This window comes from Stegostoma tigrinum, chromosome 5 (assembly GCF_030684315.1).
Source record: "Stegostoma tigrinum isolate sSteTig4 chromosome 5, sSteTig4.hap1, whole genome shotgun sequence".
Taxonomy (NCBI): Eukaryota; Metazoa; Chordata; class Chondrichthyes; order Orectolobiformes; family Stegostomatidae; genus Stegostoma; species Stegostoma tigrinum.
Window position 1 is genome coordinate 50453875 of NC_081358.1, and position 23892 is coordinate 50477766.

The 23892-nt window shown below is 42.5% G+C and overlaps 1 protein-coding gene across 9 annotated transcripts in view; it reads right to left on the reverse strand.

Moving 5' to 3' along the window:
* LOC125451575 (CYFIP-related Rac1 interactor B) overlaps positions 1–23892 on the reverse strand; it is a 178687-nt gene that overhangs the window by 111235 nt on the left and 43560 nt on the right. For 2 of the 9 annotated variants that reach the window (XM_048528835.2, XM_048528833.2), the window contains exon 2: positions 7249–7316. The exons of the other annotated variants lie outside the window; for them this stretch is intronic. The gene's annotated coding sequence lies outside the window, so the exon portion shown is untranslated. The remainder of the gene's footprint in view (positions 1–7248; positions 7317–23892) is intronic. 9 annotated transcript variants of the gene reach the window in all.

Consider the following 23892-nt stretch of genomic DNA (forward strand, 5'->3'; position numbering starts at 1 on the left):
TCACACACCATGCTCTGTTATACATTCTCAGTCTAATCTAGACCTATTTCAGATTTAATCAGGCTCAGATTTACAGCACCAAAAAAAGCTCATCAGCCCATTGCATTTGTGCCAGTCGAAAACAACCACAACTATTCCAATCCCATTTTCCAGTTCTTGGCGTATACTCTTGTATGCCTTGGCATCTCAAGTGCACATCTACATATTTTTTAAAGCATTTTTCAAAATGTCAAAAGCCTGCCAGAAGAAATTACTTGTTTGGGATACACATTGTAGTTAAATTTCAATTACTGGGCCACACGTTCACTGCCAAAATGCAATAGCATAACAGATAAAACATATTAATGGTCTACACGCTCTTCCAGGATACAATATGTCCTTTTTGCTGACCCAGTACAAGACAAATTTGGAATCATTTAAGAGTCATGATTATTGGAGAAAATAGTGAAGGGAAAAATTAGTCACTATTTAGACCACCAAGGTTGATCAGGGACAGTCAGCATGACTTTGCCAGAGGGAAGTCATGCCTAACAAATCTGGAGAAATTTTGCAAGGAGGCAACCAAGTGTTTATATGAGGTTAGGGCAGTTGGCGTCAGTCATACAGATTTCAGCAAGATTTTAACAAGTCCAATATGGGAAACTGATAAAGAACATACAAGCACATGGGATCCAGGGTAGCTTGACAGGCTGGATTCAAAAATTGGCTCAGTGACAGCTGACAGGGAGTGGTGGTAGAAGGTTGTTTGTGTGACCTAAGCCCTGTATGCTGTGGCTTACCTCAGGGTTAGCACTGGATCCCTTATTATGAGTGATATTCATAAAATGACGCAGAAGAGAATGTGCGAAGAATGACAAGCAAGATTACAGATGACAGTAAGAGTGTCCGGGTGGTTGTCAGGTGGGGAGAAAGGTGTTAGATGTTACAGGAAGATATGAACAGATTGGGTGGATAGGGGCAGATCAACGGCAAATAGCATTTAACTCTGATCAATTTGAGATGACATATTTTGGAAGACATAACAAGACAAGGGAGTATTCAAGAAATGACAAGACGCTAGAAAGCTCAGAGTAACAGAGGAATCTCGAGATGCTTATCCACAGGCCCCAAAAGGTGGCAGAGCAGGTTAATAAGGTAGTTAAGATGGTGTAAGGGGTGCTTCCGTTTATCAGTTGTGACATTGACAATAAGAGCAGGGAGGTCTTGTTGGAGCTATACAGAACATTAGTTAGGCCACTGCTGGAGTTGTGTGCGCAGCTCTGGTCACCACACTAGTAAGAAGGATGTGACTAGACTGTTATAGATGAAAACTATACAAAATCACCTTTAGATTATTCGTCTAACTCAGCATTCAAATTCTACCTGAAAGATTACTAAGTTCCTATTTCATCAAACTCTGTTCCATGAGTTTCCCACTCTGTAAAGAAGAATTTTCTGATTGGAATCTTCAGGTCCAAAGAAGTGTCAAATCGGAATTGAGAAGTTAACCCTTTCTTCTCCACTGATATACTAGCAAATCCATTCAGTTTCTCCAACAGATTTCTATTTCAAATTTTCAGCATAGTATTTGCTCTTAACTTATAATTTTCTACCTTTCTACTGTTCCTCCTTGTCACATTTACATATTCTGAAAACTCAAGCCATAACCTGAGCTGTCCCTCCTTACTGTAAGTTCTCAATTAAAATTGTACCTGTGTTCCAAAAAATTGCAGCTAATATTTAATATATTGGAACAGATGGCTAAAATCGTGATCAAAAATGTAGAAACTATTTTAAATGTCGTACTTTAAAAGCAGGAAAACAAAGTAGTGGAGCAGAAAAGTGTAGGGAGGGAAGTTCACAACTTTGCACCTGAAGGCATCATCATCAGTGATGGAGCAGTTAACTTTGGGGATACTCACCAAACAAGAATCAGAGGGTTGCAGATGTCCGAGGCTTGTGGGGCTGGTGAAATTAGAGATGGGGTTGGTGGTGCCATTGAGGAAGTGAAAATAAGGAAGAATAATTTTTTTTTAAAGTTGAGACTTTACTTATCCAAGAACAAAATTAAAAAAAACAAGCACAGGAGAAATGTTGAAAGGGACTTGGTGCAAGGAAGGATGTGTTGTAGAGTTTTCAATGACTTTGTTTGTGCCGAGCAGAACATGGAGGTCAGCAAAGAGTACATTGAAATAGTCAGTTCTGGAGCTAACCAAGGCATTGATAAACAGTTTCAGCAGATGAGCTGAGACAGCGGCAGCATCGAGCATCATTCAAGAATTGGAGAAGGCAACCAAGTGTTGGCAGTGATATAAACTTGGAAGCACATCTCAGGGGCAAATACAAGGCTACACCTGCTGACACCCGCGACACATATTAAGAGCAATAAAGCACTCACAGACGCAAACATGAAATAAATATATAGGTAAATGTAAAAAAGTGTCAAGCAAAGTAGATTTCTAAAACAAAAATTGGAACATCATGTTACAGCTTACATTGGTAAGGCCATATCCAGAGTACTGTATACAATTCTGGTTGCCCGCTATAGGAAGGATGTTATTAAACTGGAAAAGATGCAAAAAGGATTAACAAGAATGTTGCCATGGTTGGAGGGTTGGAGCTATAAAGAAAGGTCAGGTAGGCTGGGACATTTTTCACTGGAGTGTAGGAGGCTGCGGGGTGACCTTAGAGAGGTTTATGAAATCATAAGGTGCATAGATAAGGTGACTAGCCAAGGCTGTCTCCCCAGATTAGGGGGAGTACAAAAGAGAGCATAAGTTAAAAGTCGGAGGGGAAAGATTTAAAAGGAACCCAAGGGGTACCTTTTCAGACAGAGTATGTTTGTATATGGAACAAGTTGCTAAAAGAAGTGGTGGAAGGGGATACAATTAAAGCATTTAAAAAATATTTTGGCAGGTACATGGATAGGAAAAGTTAGAGGGATATGGGCAAATGCAGGAAAACGGGACTAGTTCAGCTTCAGAAATCTGGTCGGCATGGACAAGTCGGGCCAAAAGAACCTTTTTCCGTGCTGTATGACTCTATGGCTCTAACTGTGGTTGCTGGACATCAATCATAAACAGAAATTGCAAGGAAACTCAGCAGAACTGGCAGCATCTGTGAAAAGAAAGCAGTCTCAGTGTTTCGGGTCCAGTAGCGTTTCTTCTGATTTTCAAAATATTTCTTCTAAATTGTCTTCTTTCAAATTGTGCATGCATAGCATAATATAAATCAGAGGTGCGCATGTGCACTGGGCAGTTATGAGTGGATTGCTGGTGTCAGCTAACACAGCACAAATATAACAAAACATTTGCAGTGCAATTCAGTATCAGACAGTTGTCAGCAAGAGAGATCACGTTGGTGGCTACACAGTAAAGGGCATATAATCAGGTGGTGGCAAGTGGGGGAAGAAAAAGAGGAGGAAGATAACAGAGGAGGAGGAGGAGGAAGAAGGGGCACAATAAATCAGTGCTGGGTCCATTGCTTTTTGTCATTTCTATGGATGACTTGGATGTGGATACAGGAGTATGGTCAAGAAGGTGGCAAATGACACCAAAATTAGTGGGGTAGTGGACAGCGAAGGTGGTTATCAAGAGTACAACGGGGCCTTGATCAGATGGACATATGGGCGAAGGAGTGGCAGATGGTGTTTAACTTGGAAAGATGTGAGGTGCCGCATTTTCATAGGGCAAATCGGGATAGGGCTTGTACACTTAATGGTAATGGTCCTCGCCAGTGTTGCCAAATAAAGAAATCTTGGTTGCAGGCTCATAGTTCCTTGAAAGCCAAGTTGCAGTTAGACAGGGTAGTGATGGTGGTGTTTGGTACACATCTTGATTGGTCAGTGCATTGAGTAAACAAGTTGGGAGGTCACGTTGTGGGTGTGCAGGAAATTATTTAGGCCACCTTTGGAATACTGTATTCAGTTCTGGTCTCCCTATTATAGGAAAGATGCTGCAAAATTTGAGAGGGTTCAGAAAAAAATGACAAGGATGTTGCCATGGTTGAAGGGTTTGAGCTATAGGGAAAGGCTGAATAGACTCAGGTAATTTTCCACAGAGCAACGGAGACCAAGGGGTGACCTTATAGAAGTTTATAAAATCATAAGGAGCATGGACAGGGTTGATAGTCAAGGTCTTTTTCCTGGAGAGGAGTCGTCAAAACTATAGGGCACAGGTTTCAGGTAAGAGGGGCAAGGTTTAAAAGGGACCCGAGGGGCAAAGTTTTCGCACGGAGGGTGCTGCATGTATGGAACGAGCTGCCAGAGGAGGTGATGGAGGCTGGTACAATTACAATATTTAAAAGGAATCTGTCTGGGTACATGAATAGAAAGGATTTATAGGGATATGGGCTAAATGCTGGATGATGGGATTACAGTAACTTACAATATCTGGTTGGCATGCACAAGTTAGACCGAAGGGTCTGTTTCTGTATTGTACAGCTAATAACTCTAAGGAGAGATGACAAGTTTAGCCTTTCCAGTATTTGATCGGAGAAAATATAAGCTTCTCCAGTGCTAGATGGCCAGACTGACAGTCTCACAAATTGAAGCCAAAGGAGAAACTGAAGTGGTGAAGTAGTGAAGTAGAGCTGGATATCATTAGCATGCCTGTGGAAAACAATGCCATATTTTTCGACCATATTAGAAATGGGAAAAGCCAAAAGGACAGGCGGAAAATAGGAATGGAAGCCATCACGTGATTGGTACCACCCCACCAACCTCCGGATACAACGCATCATCCTCCGACACTTCCGCCATCTACAATCCGACCCCCCCACCCAAGACATTTTTCCATCCCCACCCTTGTCTGCCTTCCGGAGAGACCACTCTCTCCGGGACTCCGTTGTCCGCTCCACACTCCTCTCCAACCCCACCACACCCGGCACTTTTCCATGCAACAGCAGGAAGTGCTACACTTGCCCCCACACCACTTCGCTCACCCCTATCTCAGGCCCCAAGATGACTTTCCATATCAAGCAGACATTCACCTGCACATCTGCCAATGTAGAATACTGCATCCACTGTACCCGTTGCGGCTTCCTCTACAGTGGGGAAACCAAGAGGAGGTGTGGGGATCACTTTGCAGAACACCTCCGCTCAGATCGCAATAAACAACTGCACCTCCCAGTTGCAAACCATTTTAACTCCCCCTCCCATTCCTCAGACGACATGTCCATCCTGGGCCTCCTGCAGTGCCATAATGCTGCCACCCGAAGGTTGCAGGAACAGCAACTCATTCCGCTTGGGAACCCTGCAGCCCAATGGTATCAATGTGGACTTCACAAGCTTCAAAATCTTCCCTCCCCCCAATGCATTCCAAAGCCAGCCCAGCTCGTCCCCGCCTCCCTAACCTGTTTTTCCTCTCACCTATCCCCTCCTCCCACCTCAAACCGCACCTCCATTTCCTACCGACTAACCTCATCCCTCCCACTTGACCTGTCCATCCTCCCCGGACTGACCTATCCCCTCCCTACCTCCCCACTTATACTCTCCTCTCCACCTATCTTCTTTTCTCTCCATCTTCGGTCCGCCTTCCCCGTCTCCCTAGTTATTCCAGAACCCTCTCCCCATCCCCCTCTCTGATGAAGGGTCTAGGCCCGAAACGTCAGCTTTTGTGCTCCTAAGATGCTGCCTGGCCTGCTGCGTGCATCCAGCTTCACACTTTGTTATCTTGGATTCTCAAGCATCTGCAGTTCCCATTATCTCTCATCACGTGATTGGCTAAACTGGATAAATAAGATGACTGGATAAATAAGAAATGATACCAGTTCAAAGTAGTTAGTCATTTCAAACGTTAAAACTTTTAACAGCTAGATAATAGTGATCCTAAAGCACAGCACTAATAAGCATTTGAAAAGTTTGCTTAAAAATCATATCTTAGGCTTCAAACTTCAAATGGGGCCAGTAAAACTACTCCATATAGTATAACCTGTTTGCAGGCGAAACTACCTTACTGTCTGGAAAATATTTATAGGTATCTATTTTCATAATGACATTATAACTAATAAGAACATTCTCAATATTTAACATGGAAAAAGGAACTAGATAGCATAGAAAAAAGGAAACACATGCTTAAAACAGGGAAACAGTCAAAGCTGGAAAAGAGAAACTGAAAAACAAACAGTTCTGCAGTACCATGAGTCCATAGCCTTACTTACTCCAGCATCTGCAACTTCTCCATTTCAGACTGAGGGCATTGACAAGATGTTCTTTTGACAAAAAAAAACTAGCTAGAGACCAAATTATACGTTTTATTTTTACAAAACCCTGTTTAGCATAACATTTCAAATGCCTACTTGGCAGACATAACAAAACATGAATTAACAGTACTTCAAATTCTCACAGGAAAATGGTATCCAAATTACAGGTCACTTTTCAGTGAAGATGATTTTCAATGCCTGGGCATCATTAATGTCACATACTTATTAAAAGCTAAAGGGTAAAGTCGAAAGCTTGAACCTCTTACCTAAAACATACATACTACTTAAAAATGTCAATGTGATTCATGTATGCCATGAAATGTATCAGTCAATCTGATTTAAATTAGAAGGTATAAAAAGGTGCCAATGCAGATTAATGTGATTTTTGTCAGCTACATTTGGAGCATTTATTAAATTAACTTGCCTAATTGCTGTTATAATTATTATATTGTTTCCATGGAATACAACTGCATATCCTAAGAATATAACGCAGTCTGTGAGAACAAAAGCTTTGTAATTAATGCAACATTAAAGTTCATTTCAATCTGACAAAAGAAATAACTACGTAGGATATCTTCAGGATAACTTTCTCAATTTGTAATTAAATTTTATTCAAGAATTAAGATGTGCATGTTATACAAGCCGCATCAAATTCCAATTACCCAACATTGCTGTGTTTATAACCCACTCTGACTCCCAATCCAGTAACTGCTCTATTTACAACTTCTATTCCTTGTTTTTAAATCCCTTCATCCCAAGAATCCAAAAAATCTTTGTATCAGAGATAATAGGAATTGCAGATGCTGGAGAATTCTCTCTCCTTGCCCTCCAAGAGCCTCCAGGTGCAACCCTGGGTCTGCACGCAATTCTGACAGCCACTGAGCATTCTGCTGGACCTGTCTTTCCATGGCAACTGCCAACCTGACCAAGCAGTGAGCCAGTACACACATGTTGGAACCAACACAGCACTGAATATTGTTGAGCTCTTCCAATCTTTACCTAGTGCCTCCTAAAGACCTGACTGCTGCTGTTGTCTATGCTTTTCCACACATTATTAATGGCTGATACCTTGGGGTCCTTTTCTTCCTGGGCTTTGGCAGACCTCTGGATTCAGGCAACCAAGAGTGTTTCTTCCTCTGCCAGAAAAATCACAAAAATGGTCCAATTGAGTCCAATCAGGCGTGAAAGTATCTGAGATGTCTGTGTGGAGTTTGCACGTTCTCCCAGTGCCTATGTGGGTTTCCACTGGGTGCTGCAGTTTCCTCCCACAGTCCAAAGATGTGCAGGTTCGATGGATTTCCCACGCTAAATTGCCCATAGTGTTCAGGGATGTGTAGTGTATCATAGGTGCTTTATAGGGGAATGGGTCTGATTGGGATGCTTCAAGGGTCAGTGTGGACTTGTTGGTCCGAAGGGTCCGTTTCCACACTGTAGGGATTCCATGATTCCATGAATCCAAGATAACAAAGTGGGAAGCCATCTCAGGAGCTGCTTGGCCTGCTGTGTTCATCCAGCTTCACACTTTGTCTGTTTTACTGTTTTACATTCTTTTAAATATTATACTCATTATCAGTTTTTCTTTCTCTGAATGCCTTGATATGCAACAACCAAATAAATTTGGCATGTATATTGGCTTGATAGTTTTTAGAAGAGACAAAAAAAAGGGATAACTGTCAAATCTGAGCACGTTGACCCACATTATAAAGCATTGGCACACAATATTTTGATTGCTAATGGAAACAAACTTTCAACGATTTGAAAAATACTTGAATCTGACAAGACAAAAATACATCACTCCAATGTGACATGTGCCTCTTCCAAAATCATCTTAGGCAGCAAGAGCCTTGAAATAGTTTGAAAAAAATGTGATTTACTTGTGAACGAGTTCCAACAAAGTAGAACAACTTTAATAGTCAAACCACACAAACCATGTGGAGTAACATACAAATTCCATTTGTTGGGGATTTTTTTTTGTTCATCCACCTATTCTATTTGGGGTGAACATTGGCATTGATATTAGACACTCTGGAATAACTCCAAGATGGTGTTGTTTTTTTCATAGGCACCTCTCGATCTCATCAGTTACATAGAATGTGAATAGGTCCCACACTATTAAGCTGCTTTCTTTACCCAAGTCACCTATTCCACAAATTATCGATCCGTAAATTCACTCCAACCTCAAGAATCTGACCACCTTCTCAGACAAACACAAGCATCTAGGGAATTTGATGTTTGTAGTTTTAAGTTTGAAAATTACAACTGAAATAAAATGAAAGCTAGTCAGTAAATCATGCAGTCCGTGCAACCATTAATCTTCTCATATTCTCTCATTTTGACTAAAAAGATTTGAACATTTGTACTCCACAGTTAAGCTACAGGGCACATCAAACTACACAGGTGTGCCATTCATGTTGCTGATGTGATCTAATAGGTAGTCTTTCTTTCTGTTTTGATGAGGAACAGCTAAAAACATAAAAATCAGTAAATATCAGCAGTGAAAATGAAGGAGGGGGGGGGTGGCAATAGCCTAATGGTATCATCACTGGACTGTTAATCCAGAGACCCAGGTAACATTCTGGGAACCTGGGCTGTCAGAAAAGTCCATCTGCTTCACCAATGTCATTTAGGGAAGGAAATTGTTATCCTTATCTGGTCTGGCCTACTTGTGACTCCAGACCCACAGCAACGCAGTTGACTCTCAACTGCCCTCTGGGCAATTAGGAACGGGCAACAAATGCTGCCTAGCCAGCGATGCCCTCATCCCATTAATGATGAAACGATCCAAAATGAATGATGATTCTACAGAAAGCAAGTATGGGGAATTAATTCTGGAAAATGAGAAGGCAAATGATCTGAACGGGTAGTCTGTGAAGAACAGAAGTAGAATCTCAGAAATGGCTATGAATCAGGATCGAAGACAGGGTGGAATGCAGGAAAATTACAATCATCAGGGAAGTGAACTGACAGTTGCACAGGTTTGAATAAGCTTCATTTTGGCTGTTATCAGTAACCAGTGAAACTGCTAATACATTTGTTTCAATTTTCCAAGCTTCCTGGACTCAAAAGACTAAAATATTAGAAAGCAGCTGTAACTCCTTTAGTCAAAAAGGGATAAGGAGGGAAAAAAAAGCAGGAAATATCTATCTATTAGCTTAACATCTGGGGAGATATAAGAAGCTATTAAAGATATTACAGCAGGACACTCGAAGATAATAAGTCAGAATCAACATGATTTTGAAAAACAGCAATTATATTTACCCAATTTACCAGATTGCTTCGAGGAAGTGTCCAGTGCAGTAGATAAAAAGGAAACAGTGGATGTTTTGTACACAGATTTCTAGAAGATATTTGGAAAGATTCTATATCATTTTTCTATAGCAGAAGATTGGAGCTCATGGTATCAGGGTAAAATATTGGTACGAATGAAACATTGTTTCCTGTTTGTCAATCGATATAAACAGGTCATGTTCTTGCAATGTGAACATGTCTCATAAATTTGTGCTCGGAACTAAACCTTTTAACAGTTCTGAGGAAGGGTCACCGAACCCAAAACATTAACTCTGTTTTCTCCTTCACAGATGTTGGCAGACCTGCTGAGCTTTTCCAGCAAATTTATTTTGTTCCTGATTTACACCATCCACAGCTCTTCAGGTTTTTATTTGCTGAACCTTTTACACTTGACTTGGAAGAAGGGACCCAAGGTACGGTTGTGAACTTCATTGAGGACACAAAGGTAGATAGGAAAGTAGGTTGTGAAGAAAACATAAGGAGGCTACAAAGGCTTATAAATATGTTAAATGAGTGCATAATGATCTGACATATGGAGTATAACAGAGGAAAATATGGAATGTTGACAAAAGGAGAAAAGTTTAAACTGAAGAAAGATTACAGTGCTCTGAAATCGAGGGGTTCGGGTGATCAAGTGCATGAAATGCAAAAAGTCAGCATGAAAGCACAGGAAGTAATTAGAAAAGCTAGTAGAATGTTATTTGTGAGGGGAATTGAATACAAAAGTAGGGAGGTTATGATTCACTTATACAGGGCGTTGGTGAGATCAGAGATAGTAGGAACTGCAGATGCTGGAGAATCGGAGATAACAAGGTATAGAGCTGGATGAACACAGCAGGCCAAGCAGCATCGGAGGAACAGGAAGAATGACGTTTTGGGCGTAGACCCACCTTCAGAAATGGGGGAGGGGAAGGAAATTCTGAAATAAATAGTGAGAGAGGGGAGGCAGATCAAAGGTAGATATTGGAGAAGATAGGTGGAGAGGAGACAGACAGGTCAAGGAGGCAGGAATGGAGCCAGTAAAGGTGAGTGTAGGTGGAGAGTTGGGAGGAGATAAGTCAGTCCAGGGAGCGGGATGAGGTTAATAGGTAGAAGATGGGGGTGGGGCTTGAGGTGGGAGGGGGGGATAGGTGGGACGAAGGCCAGTTAGGGAGGCAGAGACAAGCTGGGCTGATTTTGGGATGTGGTAGGGAGAGGGGAGACTTTGAAGCTTGTGAAGTCCACATTGATACCATTGGGCTGCAGGGTTTCCAAACAGAATATGAGTTGCTGTTCCTGCAACCTTCGGGTGGCATCATTGTGGCACTGCAGGAGGCCAGGATGGACATGTCGTCTGAGGAATGGGAGGGGGGAGTTGAAATGGTTTGCGACTGGGAGGTGCAGTTGTTTAGTGCAAACAGAGCGTAGGTGTTCTGCAAAGCGGCCCCCAAGCCTCCGCCTGGTTTCTCCAATGTCGAGGAGTGAGATCACGTCTGTAGTGCTGCATATAATTTAATTCCCCTTTTTTAAGAAAGGTTGTAAATCTATTGGAAGCAGTTCAGAAAAGCTTTATAAGACTAATACTTGGAATGAGTAAGTTACCTTATAAGGGAATATCTGACATACTAAGCTTGCATCTGTGGAGTTTAGAAGGGGCAACTTGATTGAAATACACATCCTGATTGGTCTCGACAGAGCAGATGTAGAGAAGATGTTGACACTGGAAATAACCTAGAAGGATCATTACCGCTTAAAAATAAAGCAGTTGTCCATTGAAGACAAAGATGAGGATGCTTTTTCACTGTGGATCATGGGTCTTTGAAACTCCCTTCCTCCAAAGTCAGTAATGAAATTTCTGATTTTTTTTTAAAAACAAAGGTAGAGAAGTTCTTAATAAGCAAGAGAGTGAAACGTGTTTAGTAATCAGATCAGCCATGATCTGAATGAATGGTGGAACAGGCTTGAATGGTCTAGTTGTATTCCCAATTCATACAAATCTATCTGTTTCTGAAAAAAAATGCCAGCCAAGTAATCTTTCAGAGTCTGAGAGAAGGAAAAATCTGAAACTAGTTTCAGGATGATATCTCTCTGACCACTCCCAATGTCCCAATATGTGAACAAATATGCTGTAGGAGATCCAGGTATTTTATTCTTTCATAAGACGTGAGCATTGACAGCATTTATTACCCATGAGCAGATTGACTTGCTTGTCTATTTGAGGGCAGTTAAGAATCAACCACACAGCAGATCTGGGATCAGGTGTGGGCCAGCCAGGTCAATGTCAGATTTCCTTGCTTACGAGTACATGAACAAATCAAGCAGATTTTCACAACTGATGGTTACAACCATGAAACATTATTGTAAGCTAACATTATATTCCAGACGAATTAACTGAATTGAAATTCCAACAGATTCTGAAATAGGGTTTGAAAAACCACGTCTTCAGAATACCATGAGTCTCTGCATTATGAACCTAGTGAAATCTTCACAACGCCATCACCTTACTACAGGAGGTACAGGGAAAGGAACAAAGGAATAGGACAAGCTAAATTGCCTTTGTAAAATACTGGAACAGGCATGGCAAGCCAAATGTCATCCATGCAATGTCATGGTTCTATGGTGAGTAGCCCTCAGCCGAACCTTTCCCAGTGCCTCTAGATCACCCACCAGCTTAGCCAAGTCGAAATTTACACAATATTTTAAGTGAGATTACCAGTTATTACATTTTTTTCAAGAATGTTAAAACACTGCTAGTTCCTCCTGTTGAATCATTTCTGGGTTTACTAGCGTATCAGTAATATTTTGTCCTCTTTCCACAGTGCAAAATTAGAAAAAAAACCTGCATAGTAAACAACATCAAAATTTCTTCATAATGTCAGTTTTAATCTCACTTGTATTTGTCTTGCCGACCCACATCGCTTCTCACTTCAGCACCCTTCTGTTGTTTCTCACAGTTCTTCCTACTTGCGAGTTCTCCATTGCTATTTTTTTCTTGCATTTGAGCTTTTACTTTATTCAAGTATTGCATAAAATTTCTTCACAATGGTTGCTTAATGACAAGTGGATAATATGTCTTTGAGGCATTTATTGGTTTTCAAATCAAGTATTTGTTTGGATTGCTATTACTTATTGGGATTTCATAGTTGTAACGATCGCAAAATCATTGCTTATTTCCATTACCTTGTGAATCCAACACAAACATGGGGAAAAGGATAAGACGTAAGCCATCTGGGCCTTCAAGCCTATGCCACCATTCAATATGAACATAGCTGATCATTCAACTTTATATCTTGTTCCCACTTTCTCACCATACCCTTTAACCCTTTCAGCCCCTTTAAAACATTTCAGTGTTTTGCCCTTAACCACTGCTGTGGCAAAGAACTCCACAGGCTCACTACTCTTTAGGTCAGGAAATTTAGCCTCACCACAGTCCTAGATGGGCTACACTCTATTCTTAAACTGCAACCCCTAGTTCTGCACTTCCCAGTAATTGGGCACATCCTTCCTGCATTTACCCAGTCCAGTCCTCTCAGACAGGTCTGCTGTCAGCAACTACTGGCATCCGCCCATATACAATTACAAGCAATAACCCAGAAAATGCTATTGGTGATTCCCCATTCATCCACAGCATAAGTGAACCCACTGCATAGGGAATCAATTGAAAGTTACTGAATTGACATGAATTTTCACTGTTATGACATATTCTTGCTATAAAAACCCTCAAATAAGTTTTTGCTTTTAGATTAGCTGTCTTCTTGGATAATTTGCAGCATGAAGGATGACTTGATTTTACTCCAATTTGTTGGGTTCTAAAATAGCTAACAAGTCCCATACCCACGCTGCAGACCCTGCTACACCCAGGGCAAACTGTACTCAAAGGGCTAAATAGATAGTTTGCTTACAAGTTTGGGTGCTCCCTATAATACCTGAACATCACCTTTTCACATTAACAAAATCTCTCCTTCTTTTAATTCCTCCCCTGCCTTTATTCTTTCATGGGACATGGAAATGACAAGGCCAGTATTTACTGTCCATTCCTAATTGCTCCTGAACCGAGTACATTGATTTGCCATATCAGCAGCCAGTTACGAGTTCATCACATTGGTGCAGGCTTGAAGTCATGTGTAGGCCAGTTTAAGGATGGCAGATTTCCTTCCTTTAAAAGCACGTCGTGAATCGAAGTATTTAGAGGAATCAATGATAGTTTCATATCAATATTAAGGATTAGTTTTCAAGTTAAGATTTTATTAATTTAACTTAAATTCCACTAGTTGTGATGGTGGAATTTGAATCCCTGCTCCCAGACAATTGTCCGAACTGATGGGTTACTAATCCAGCTCACTACCACTTCCGGGTGTTTGGTGCCTTCCCAAATGAGCATTCTCTATTTTGGTCAGTCAAAAGTTCCCATGAGTCACCAGATATATTTGACATCATGTGAGCTGCGGTTGCCATGGTGTAATGGTGAGCACTCTGGTTTCTGAACCCTGTGATTCGAGTTCAAGTCTAGGTGTAGCCTTCTCTATAGGGGCGGCACGGTGGCTTAGTGGTCAGCACTGCAGCCTCACAGCACCAGGGACCCGGGTTCAATACCAGCCTCAGGCAACTGTCTGTGTGGAGTTTGCACGTTCTCGTGTCTGCGTGGGTTTCCTCCGGGTGCTCCAGTTTCCTCCCACAGTCCAAAGACGTGCAGGCTGGGTGGATTGGCCAAACTAAATTGCCCGTAGTACCCAGGGGTGTATGGGTTATAGGGAAATGGGTCTGGATGGGTTGCTTCAAGGGTAGTGTGGGCTTGTTGGGCCGAAGGGCCTGTTTCCACACTACAGGGATTCTAAGAGCATCAGGGATGTTTTGAACGGTGTTTCCACCGTCTGCTGGGAGTCTCCTGGTGCAACTGATCTCAGAGTGGAGCAGCTGCTTAGAGAGTCTGGTCATCAAGCAGACTAATGACATATCCCACCATAAAATAAAAGCAAAATACCAAGATTCTGGAAATTGAAATAAAAATGGAAATTCCTTAGGGTAGTGTCCTAAGCCTAAACATCTTCAGGTGCTTCAATAATTTTGCCTCCATAAAGGCCAGAAGTGGAGATGTTTGCAGAATGCTCAGTATCATTTGAACTTCTCTAACTAAAGCAGTCCATATCCATATCCATCAACCCAAGTCTGGAGGTTTTGATCAGTGGCATGTAACATGGGCACCATACAAGTTGAGGCAATGATCTCTCCAAAAAGAGAGAATATAATCATTGCCCCTGATATTCAATGTCATTACTATCACTGAAGCCCCATTGTAAACGCAGAATGTTGGTAATCAACCAGAAACTGAACTGAAATCAGCCATAAATACTGTAGCTACAACTGCATGCCAGAAGTTAGGAATTATATGGTAAGTAACTCAACTCCTATTTCCCTAATCCACAATCTACAAACCATAAATTAGGAGTGTAATAAAATAATTTCCATTTACTAGCATAGGAGCAGCTCTAACAACGCTCCAGAAGCTTGATATCATTAAGGACAAAATAACCTGCTTGATTAGTACAACATCCACAAACATTCACTCCTTCCATTACTACAGCTAAAACAGTGCATACCATCTAGAAATGTACCATAGGAACTCACTAAGGCTCCTTAAGCAGCACCTTCCAAACTCTCAACGATTGTCATCTAGAAGGGTAATGGCAGCAGGTACATGGGAAAACCAACTGCAGGGTCCTCTCCAAGCAACACACCATTGCGACATCGAACTACGTCATCATTCCTTCACAATCACTCGGTCAAAATCTTTACACTCTCATCCAAAAACTACTACTGGTGCCCCATACCATAAAGATTTCAGCGATCCAAGAAAGTAGCTTCCACCAACTTCTCCAAGGCAATGTCAGATGGGCAAATGAATGCTGGCCTAGCCACATCCCATGAACAATTAAAACTAGAAAAAATATCATATTGAACTTGAAACGATTTTTTAAAATCACTGTGTTTTCAATCTCAATCTGAAATATTCTGACAGGAAGGTTTTGCTGATGCCACTCAAAAATGTTTATATTTGGTTAAAGTGTTCGTAGTGTTCACGGGTGTGTGGGTTATAAGAGATGGGTCTGGGTGGGATACTTCAGTGGCGGTGTGGACTTGTTGGGCCGAAGGGCCTGTTTCCACTGTAGGGAATCTAATCCAATCTAATCTCACACTCACTGAACATGAGGGTCAACAAGGCTCTCTTTTTGCACCAATTCTCTTCTCTACTTTCTTCATCGCAATACAGTACCTCACTACCAGAAAATTATCTTCTAACACTGAGAAAGCTATACAAAAAAACTTTGAGGAATTGCTCAAACCACACTGCTTTCAAACTTAAGCAGGCCCTACCTCCATCAAACTTCTATACACGGATGGCACTAACATGGATCAGTTTTCTATATTTCGGCAGCCTCTTCTTGATTAAGTCTAGTGTGATTTGATTTGGGATTGGTTGATTTATTGCTGATGTATGCGCCAAGATACAGTGAAGAGTGTTGTTTTGCATGCTATATAGGTAGATTGTACCATACAAAAGTGCATCAGGGCAGCAGAACAGAATAGTGTTACAGCTGCAGAGAAGGTGCAAAGAGTGAGTGAGGCAGAGCAAAATGAATGAGAGGTATATTCAAAAGTCTGATAACAGCAAGGAAGAAGCCGTTCTTAAATCTATCCATACATGTATTCAAATTTTTTACATGTTCTGCCAGATGGAAGAGGGTGGAAAAGAGTATAACCAAAGTGGAAGGGGTCTTTAACTATGTTGGTTGCTTTCCTGAGGCAGTGAGAAGTACAGGTGGAGACAATGGATGGAAGGCCAGTTTGCGTAATGGTCTGAGCTATGTTCATGAATTACTGTAGTTTCATGTGGTCTTGGGAACAGCAGTTGCCAAACCACACTGTGATGCATCCAGATAGGGTGTTTTCTATTGTGCATCAATAAAAATTGGGACTATGTCACCAGTCCTTCACTATCACTGGGTCAAAATCGTTACACTCACTTCCAAAAACTACTGTGGGCTGCCCCATACCCTAAAAAGAGTCATTCTAGACATATCGAATTTCCTCAGCCTCTTCATCATAGAATCCCTACAGTGTGGAAACAGGCCCTTTGGCTGAACAAGTCCATGCGGACCCTCGGAGCATCCCCCCCAGGCCCATTCCCTTAACCCACCTAATCTACGTATCCCTGAACACTATGGGAAATTTAGCACGGCCAATCCACCTAGCCTGCATATCTTTGGACTGTGGGAGGAAACCGGAGCACCCAGAGGAAACCCATGCAGGCACGGGGAGAACATGCAAACTCCACATAGACAGTCGCCCAAGACTGGATTCAAACCCAGGTCCCTGGTGCTGTGAGGCAGCAGTGCTAACCACTGAGCCACCGTGCCGCCCTTGAGGAAGTAGAGATGTTGGTTGCGCTGTCTTGACCACATCAAGGTGGGTGGGCCAGGACAGACTATCATCACTCCCAGGAACTTGATGCTCTTGACCATCCCCATTTCACCACCACTGATGCAGACAGGGGCGTGCCTCCACTTCACTTCCAGGAGTCAACGACCAGCTCCTTCACTTCGCTGACATTTTTGGAGAGATTGTTGTCTTTACGCCATGCTGCTAAGCACTCAATTTGCACTCAAGCAAATAACTGATTTCAGGATTAGTAGTATGTCAGGATCAGGATCCGAAACCGAAGATTCAGTTTACTGGCAGCAATGATCTCCGTATGTCAATGCACTTTGGACACTTGGACATTCTGAAGCAAGCACCTTCTGTATCATTAGTGGTATAGTCCCAATATTTCAATGGCAAATTAAACCATACTTATTGCCAAATATCATCTTCAGTCGTGGCAAAAACAATTTTACATTTGTGAAAAGTCCAATAAAATTTTTGTATTTTGCAATGTGAAAAAAAACTCAAATAATTTTAAAGATTGTGAGATTTTAGGTTCTCCCAATTCCTGTACATACTTTTCTTCCAGTAATTTTTTTAAATCAATGGTAAAACCTGCTTGTTACTTCTTGGTCTGCGATCTATGAGAATTCATTAACGTGTCTGCTTGATGACAACTTCTACCAAATACCAGAGATCTCCTGCAGTTGGTTCCAGATTATAGTTAGCATTGCGAAGAGTGAAATTCCATCCAAGAATTTGCCACATTTTTGGAGTCAGCTCTCTGATATCAGTGACAAGCATGATCACTCCTTTCCTGACTGTAAAATGTAGACACTAATTTTGGAAAAATCTTAATCATTCGAGAAATTTATTGAATCTACTTCTTAAGCTTATTTAGGTTCTGCCAGATCATACAGTCTAGAATGTTAAACTTGGAATATTTATTCCTTACTTGTTCTCAGGTTAAACCAAGCCTCCATAATATTGATTATATTATACTCAGAGGTAAATTGCTACTTAAAAATCACTTTTTCATACTGTGAGCAGTTAAATACAGAACTCAAGTAACTACAACCTGTTAACATATCATCTGTCTTCTTTTCACTTTTTGGCTCAACTGCGGGTATTTCACAGTCCCACTTAAAAAGGAATCCAGCTTTATAATATATACAAATTTAAAAAGTGAATAATCATATTCCCAAAATTCCAGCACTAAATTTAAAGAAAAAAAAATCACCGTTACCTACAGTAATTCTCAATGTAGTGTATTAAGACAGCCATTCCAACACTGTAATGCAGCTTAATAGACTTTCTGAATACTTAAATTATACACTATTAAGCCAGTTTCTCATTTGTTAATCGTTAAGTAGTCATAGGTATAATAGGGAAAAATGGATATACCTAGAATGCAACAGAACTAAAGTCTCAAATTCTTGCCTTACACAGAATCTGTCTGAACTGAATACTTCCAGCATTTTCTGCTTTTATTTCAGATTTCCAACATTTGCAATACTTTGCTTTCCTTTTCATACTGTTGTACTGCCTTCGTATTCGTGTGCAAGAATTTTTGTGAAATGCTCATGAGCCATAGGTCTCAACGTAAACAGATATCTGAAAATAAATCAACTCTTTTTAGTAGCCTACATTAAAAAGTCCTCTAGGTAAGTCGATGAGTTATACACATTGGGAGCAACATGATAACTCATGTTGCAATGCATTAGGAAATGAATACACAACTCATTAGAACAAAGACGTTTTCCCTAAGATCAAATTTTATTTAAAGAAATTGTCAGAAAAGCATGTGTAGACAAATATTAAGGAAATTAGCCCAGCTCTTCTCATTGCTAAAGGCAATGGTTTCCGTCTCAATACTTCAAGTCAGATGCTCATTGACTTTTACCAAGCCGTAAAGAAGAGTCTTAACTGACAGAAGTTAATAACATGGTAGCACTGTAGGAACATGCCCCACATAAAAACTGTTTTCTACTGGGAATTCTAAAGACAATGTCTGCCCCAACGTCAAAGTAAACAAGTTAAACCTTATTGTTGAAATAGCCAACCACATTTCCTGGGGACCCATTTACATCATCTGTGGATGGTAGTTTCTAGATAAAGCCTCAACACTTGGTTAGATGAACCAATAGTGGAGCAAAGAGGCTAAACTTGAGGAGAGCAAAGTTCTCAAAGAGCTTTACAGCTGGAGAAAATTGCAAACAGAAAAAAGGAGAAGGCCATGTGAGATTTGTAAATAAAAATGAAAATTGGATGTGAGTTTGCTCGCTGAGCTGGAAGGTTAGTTTTCAGACGTTTTGTCACCATTCTAGGTAACATCATCAGTGACCCTCCGACGAAGCGCTGGTGTTATGTCCCGCTTTCTATTTATCTGGTTAGGTTTCCTTGGGTTGGTGATGTCATTTCCTGTTCTTTTTCTCAGGGGATGGTAGATTGGTTCCAAATCAATGTGTTTGTTGATGGAGTTCTGTTTGGAATGCCATGCTTCTAGGAATTCTCGTGCGTGTCTGTTTGGCTTGTCCTAGAATGGATGTGTTGCCCCAAACACAGTGGTGTCCTTCCTCATCTGTATGTAAGGATACTAGTGATAGTGTGTCATGTCGTTTTGTGGCTAGTTGATGTTCATGTATCCTGGTGGCTAACTTTCTGCCAGTTTGTCCGATGTAGTGTTTGTCACAGTTCTTGCAAGGTATTTTGTAGATGACGTTCATTTGACAAGCAAAACGAACGTCATCTACAAAATACCTTGCAAGAACTGTGACAAACACTACATTGGACAAACTGGCAGAAAGCTAGCCACCAGGATACATGAACATCAACTAGCCACAAAACGACATGACCCACTATCACTAGTATCCTTACATACAGATGAGGAAGGACACCACTGTGTTTGGGGCAACACATCCATCCTAGGGCAAGCCAAACAGAGACACGCACAAGAATTCCTAGAAGCATGGCATTCCAAACAGAACTCCATCAACAAACACATTGGTTCCAAATCAATCTACCATCCCCTGAGAAAAAGAACAGGAAATGACATCACCTATGCAGGAAATGACATCACCAACCCAAGGAACCCTAACCAGATAAATAGAAAGCGGGACATAACACCAGTGCTTCGTCGGAGGGTCACTGATGATGTTACCTAGAATGGTAACAAAACGTCTGAAAACTAACCTTCCAGCACAGCGAGCAAACTCACATCCAGAAACTCAACCTGAGCTACAAATCTTCTCAAAACTCGCTAAAAATGAAAATTTTCTAGCTAACATGTTGTCACAATGGCAGCCGATATGACAAGCAAATGGTTACAGAAGAACAGGAAAAATTGCAAGATGCAAGCAAACAAAGGATTGAGACAAGCTCAACAGCAAACATAGAGAAGAGATCCACAGGGAGAGACTAGAATATATCCCTGCTAGAACTTCAGATTTCATGCCTTTCAAGCATGAGAAGCCACCGCCAAAGACTGGAGCCAGGTGGAGGTATCACACCGCAGCTAGACACAGAATGGTTGGAATAACAGGGTGTGTCCAACTGAGAGAAAGGCTACAAACTGGCTAAGAAGGATAAGGGATTATAGTTTATCAGTGTCACACTCTTTAGGATGTCACTGCTATGACAGGGCTAAAAATCTGATTCAACTGTTCCAAACACAAGTTGTAAGAAAGATAGGTACCAATTCAGCAGGCAACATATTCAAAATATAGATAAGGCTTTAGTTAAACTCGCAAGAGGGAATCAAGATTGGATTTTTACAACTGGAAAATAATGAAAGATTTCACACAGGCAACTTCAGTCCCTAAGCAGAAACTATTGACAGTATGAGACTAGATGACAATAGGGTTGAAAGAAGTGGACAAGATAAATTCTAAGGGGAAACAGGAAAGAAACTGGAGAAAAGACAAGGTAAAAGTAAAGTTGCCACAGTCTTACCAGACCACAGGGTTGCTATCTCATTAGAGACAGATGACTGGTGGTGATTTAACCAGAGGGTCATCATGCAAGGGAAGAAACTGAAAAGGAGCATCCTTCGTGGTAACCTCAGCTGGTGCTGAACCTACACTGTTGACATCACTCTGCATCGCAAATCAGCCATCCAGACAACTGAACTAATTGACCCCTAGAAAAAAATGATATCACTGCTAATGCAAAAGATGATGCATCCAAAAAAATTTGGATTGGTATGCTAAGGGAAACAGTAAATGTGGCTGAACTGTCATTCATGGTTACAAAGATGTCAAAAACATTAGAGGTGAGGGTGGGAGGTCCGAAAGGTTTGCGAGGGGAAAAGCCAGGAAATTATTTTTTACATTCCAGAGTGATTCTGAACAGTGAACAGTTTTGTGTGGTCCAGCCTGATGATGAACAGCTAAATCACATTCAAGTCTGAGTTATTTGAATTTAACAAAGTGTAAGATGAGAGCTGTACTAGTTGAAATAAATAGTGGAAGGGGTTTACTACAGAAAAGGAAAAAGTTGATGCGTGGTTTGTTTGAACAGATCTAAAGCTATCATGATGAATGAAGAACAAAACTGCCATTTTGTGTGAAGGGATAACCATGAATGCAGTAGATGGAAAGGGTCTTTATTGTTCTACCTCGTCACTGGCAATTATTTACCTGCCACACCACAGTCTAGGTCCTTATCTCTGTGTTTCTCAAAGGGCAGAATCCCCCACTTCACTCTCTTCACAATGGACAAGTCTGCCCCATCGCCAAAACATCACTTTCAGTCTCTTCATCAAGACAGCTAGGACTTTGTTTTCCACTGATCCTCTCTTTCCCATACATTCAGGTCCCAGGTCCCTCACTTGCTCTCCACCACAAATACCAAATACCAATCAGTATTTTTCTGATTCTTTCCTAATCTGCAGATAGGGATCCTCCTCCCCCCCAGGAATTCCTCCCTCAGCAACACAATGGCCCAGACAGTTCTTTGCAGCCCCCCTCAGGATCCGGTATCTCTCCCAACACCTCTTCCTCTCCACCAGTAAGCAGAATCTACCTCTACCACTATACACCTCTCCCTATACACCTGCATTCCGCATGCAGATGGCCTCAAGGCCCTCCGCTTCTTCCTGTCCCGCAGGCCTGACCAGTGCCCCTCCACCGACACCCTCATCCGCCTAGCCGAACTCGTCCTCACCCTCAATAACTTCTCTGTTGACTCCTCCCACTTCCTACAGACTAAGGGGGTGGCCATGGGCACCCGCATGGGCCCCAGCTATGCCTGCCTCTTTGTAGGTTACGTGGAACAGTCCATCTTCCGCACCTACACAGGCCCCAAACCCCACCTCTTCCTCCGGTACATTGATGACTGTATCGGCGCCGCCTCTTGCTCCCCAGAGGAGCTCGAACAGTTCATTCACTTCAACACCTTCCACCCCAACCTTCAGTTCACCTGGGCCATCTCCAGCACATCCCTCACCTTCCTGGACCCCTCAGTCTCCATCTCAGGCAACCAGCTTGTAACTGATGTCCATTTCAAGACCACCGACTCCCACAGCTACCTAGAATACACCTCCTCCCACCCACCCTCCTGCAAAAATTCCATCCCCTATTCCCAATTCCTCCGCCTTCGCCGCATCTGCTCCCACGATAAGACATTTCACTCCCGCACATCCCAGATGTCCAAGTTCTTCCAGGACCGCAACTTTCCCCCCACAGTGATCGAGAACGCCCTCGACCGCGTCTCCCGTATTTCCCACAACATGTCCCTCACACCCCGCCCCCGCCACAACCGCCCCAAGAGGATCCCCCTCGTTCTCACACACCACCCCACCAACCTCCGGATACAACGCATCATCCTCCAACACTTCCGCCATCTACAATCCGACCCCACCACCCAAGACATTTTTCCATCCCCACCCCTGTCTGCTTTCCGGAGAGACCACTCTCTCCGTGACTCCCTTGTTCGCTCCACACTGCCCTCCAACCCCACCACACCTGGCACCTTCCCCTGCAACCGCAGGAAATGCTACACTTGCCCCCACACCTCCTCCCTCACCCCTATCCCAGGCCCTAAGATGACATTCCACATTAAGCAGAAGTTCACCTGCACATCTGCCAATGTGGTATACTGCATCCACTGTACCCAGTGTGGCTTCCTCTACATTGGGGAAACCAAACGGAGGCTTGGAGACCGCTTTGCAGAACACCTCCGCTCAGTTCGCAACAAACTACTGTACCTCCCAGTCGCGAACCATTTCCACTCCCCCTCCCATTCTCTTGATGACATGTCCATCATGGACCTCCTGCACTGCCACAATGATACCACCCGAAGGTTGCAGGAACAGCAACTCATATTCCGCCTGGGAACCCTGCAGCCTAATGGTATCAATGTGGACTTCACCAGTTTCAAAATCTCCCCTTCCCCAACTGCATCCCTAAACCAGCCCAGTTCATCCCCTCCCCCCACTGCACTGCACAACCAGCCCAGCTCTTCCCCTCCACCCACTGCATCCTAAAACCAGTCCAACCTGTCTCTGCCTCCCTAACCTGTTCTTCCTCTCACCCATCCCTTCCTCCCACCCCAAGCTGCACCCCCATCTACCTACTAACATCATCCCACCTCCTTGAACTGTCCGTCTTCCCTGGACTGACCTATCCCCTCCCTACCTCCCCAGCTATACTCTCTCCACCTTTTCTCTCCATCTTCGGTCCGCGTCCCCCTCTCTCCTTATTTATTCCAGAGCCCTCACCCCACCCCCCGCTCTGATGAAGGGTCTAGGCCCGAAACGTCAGCTTTTGTGCTCCTGACATGCTGCTTGGCCTGCTGTGTTCATCCAGCCTCACATTTTGTTGTCTTGGATTCTCCAGCATCTGCAGTTCCCATTACCTCTCTCTCCACTACCACTGCTTCCTTTTTAAACATGAGCAAATCAGGTGACCCTTCTCCATCCCACAACAAAATGAATACAACCGTTTATACCATACCACTCACATCGCCCCTCCCTGCGTCCCCTCCACCCTTGGATCCTGATAAGACCTTCTCTACCTCCCCCAACTT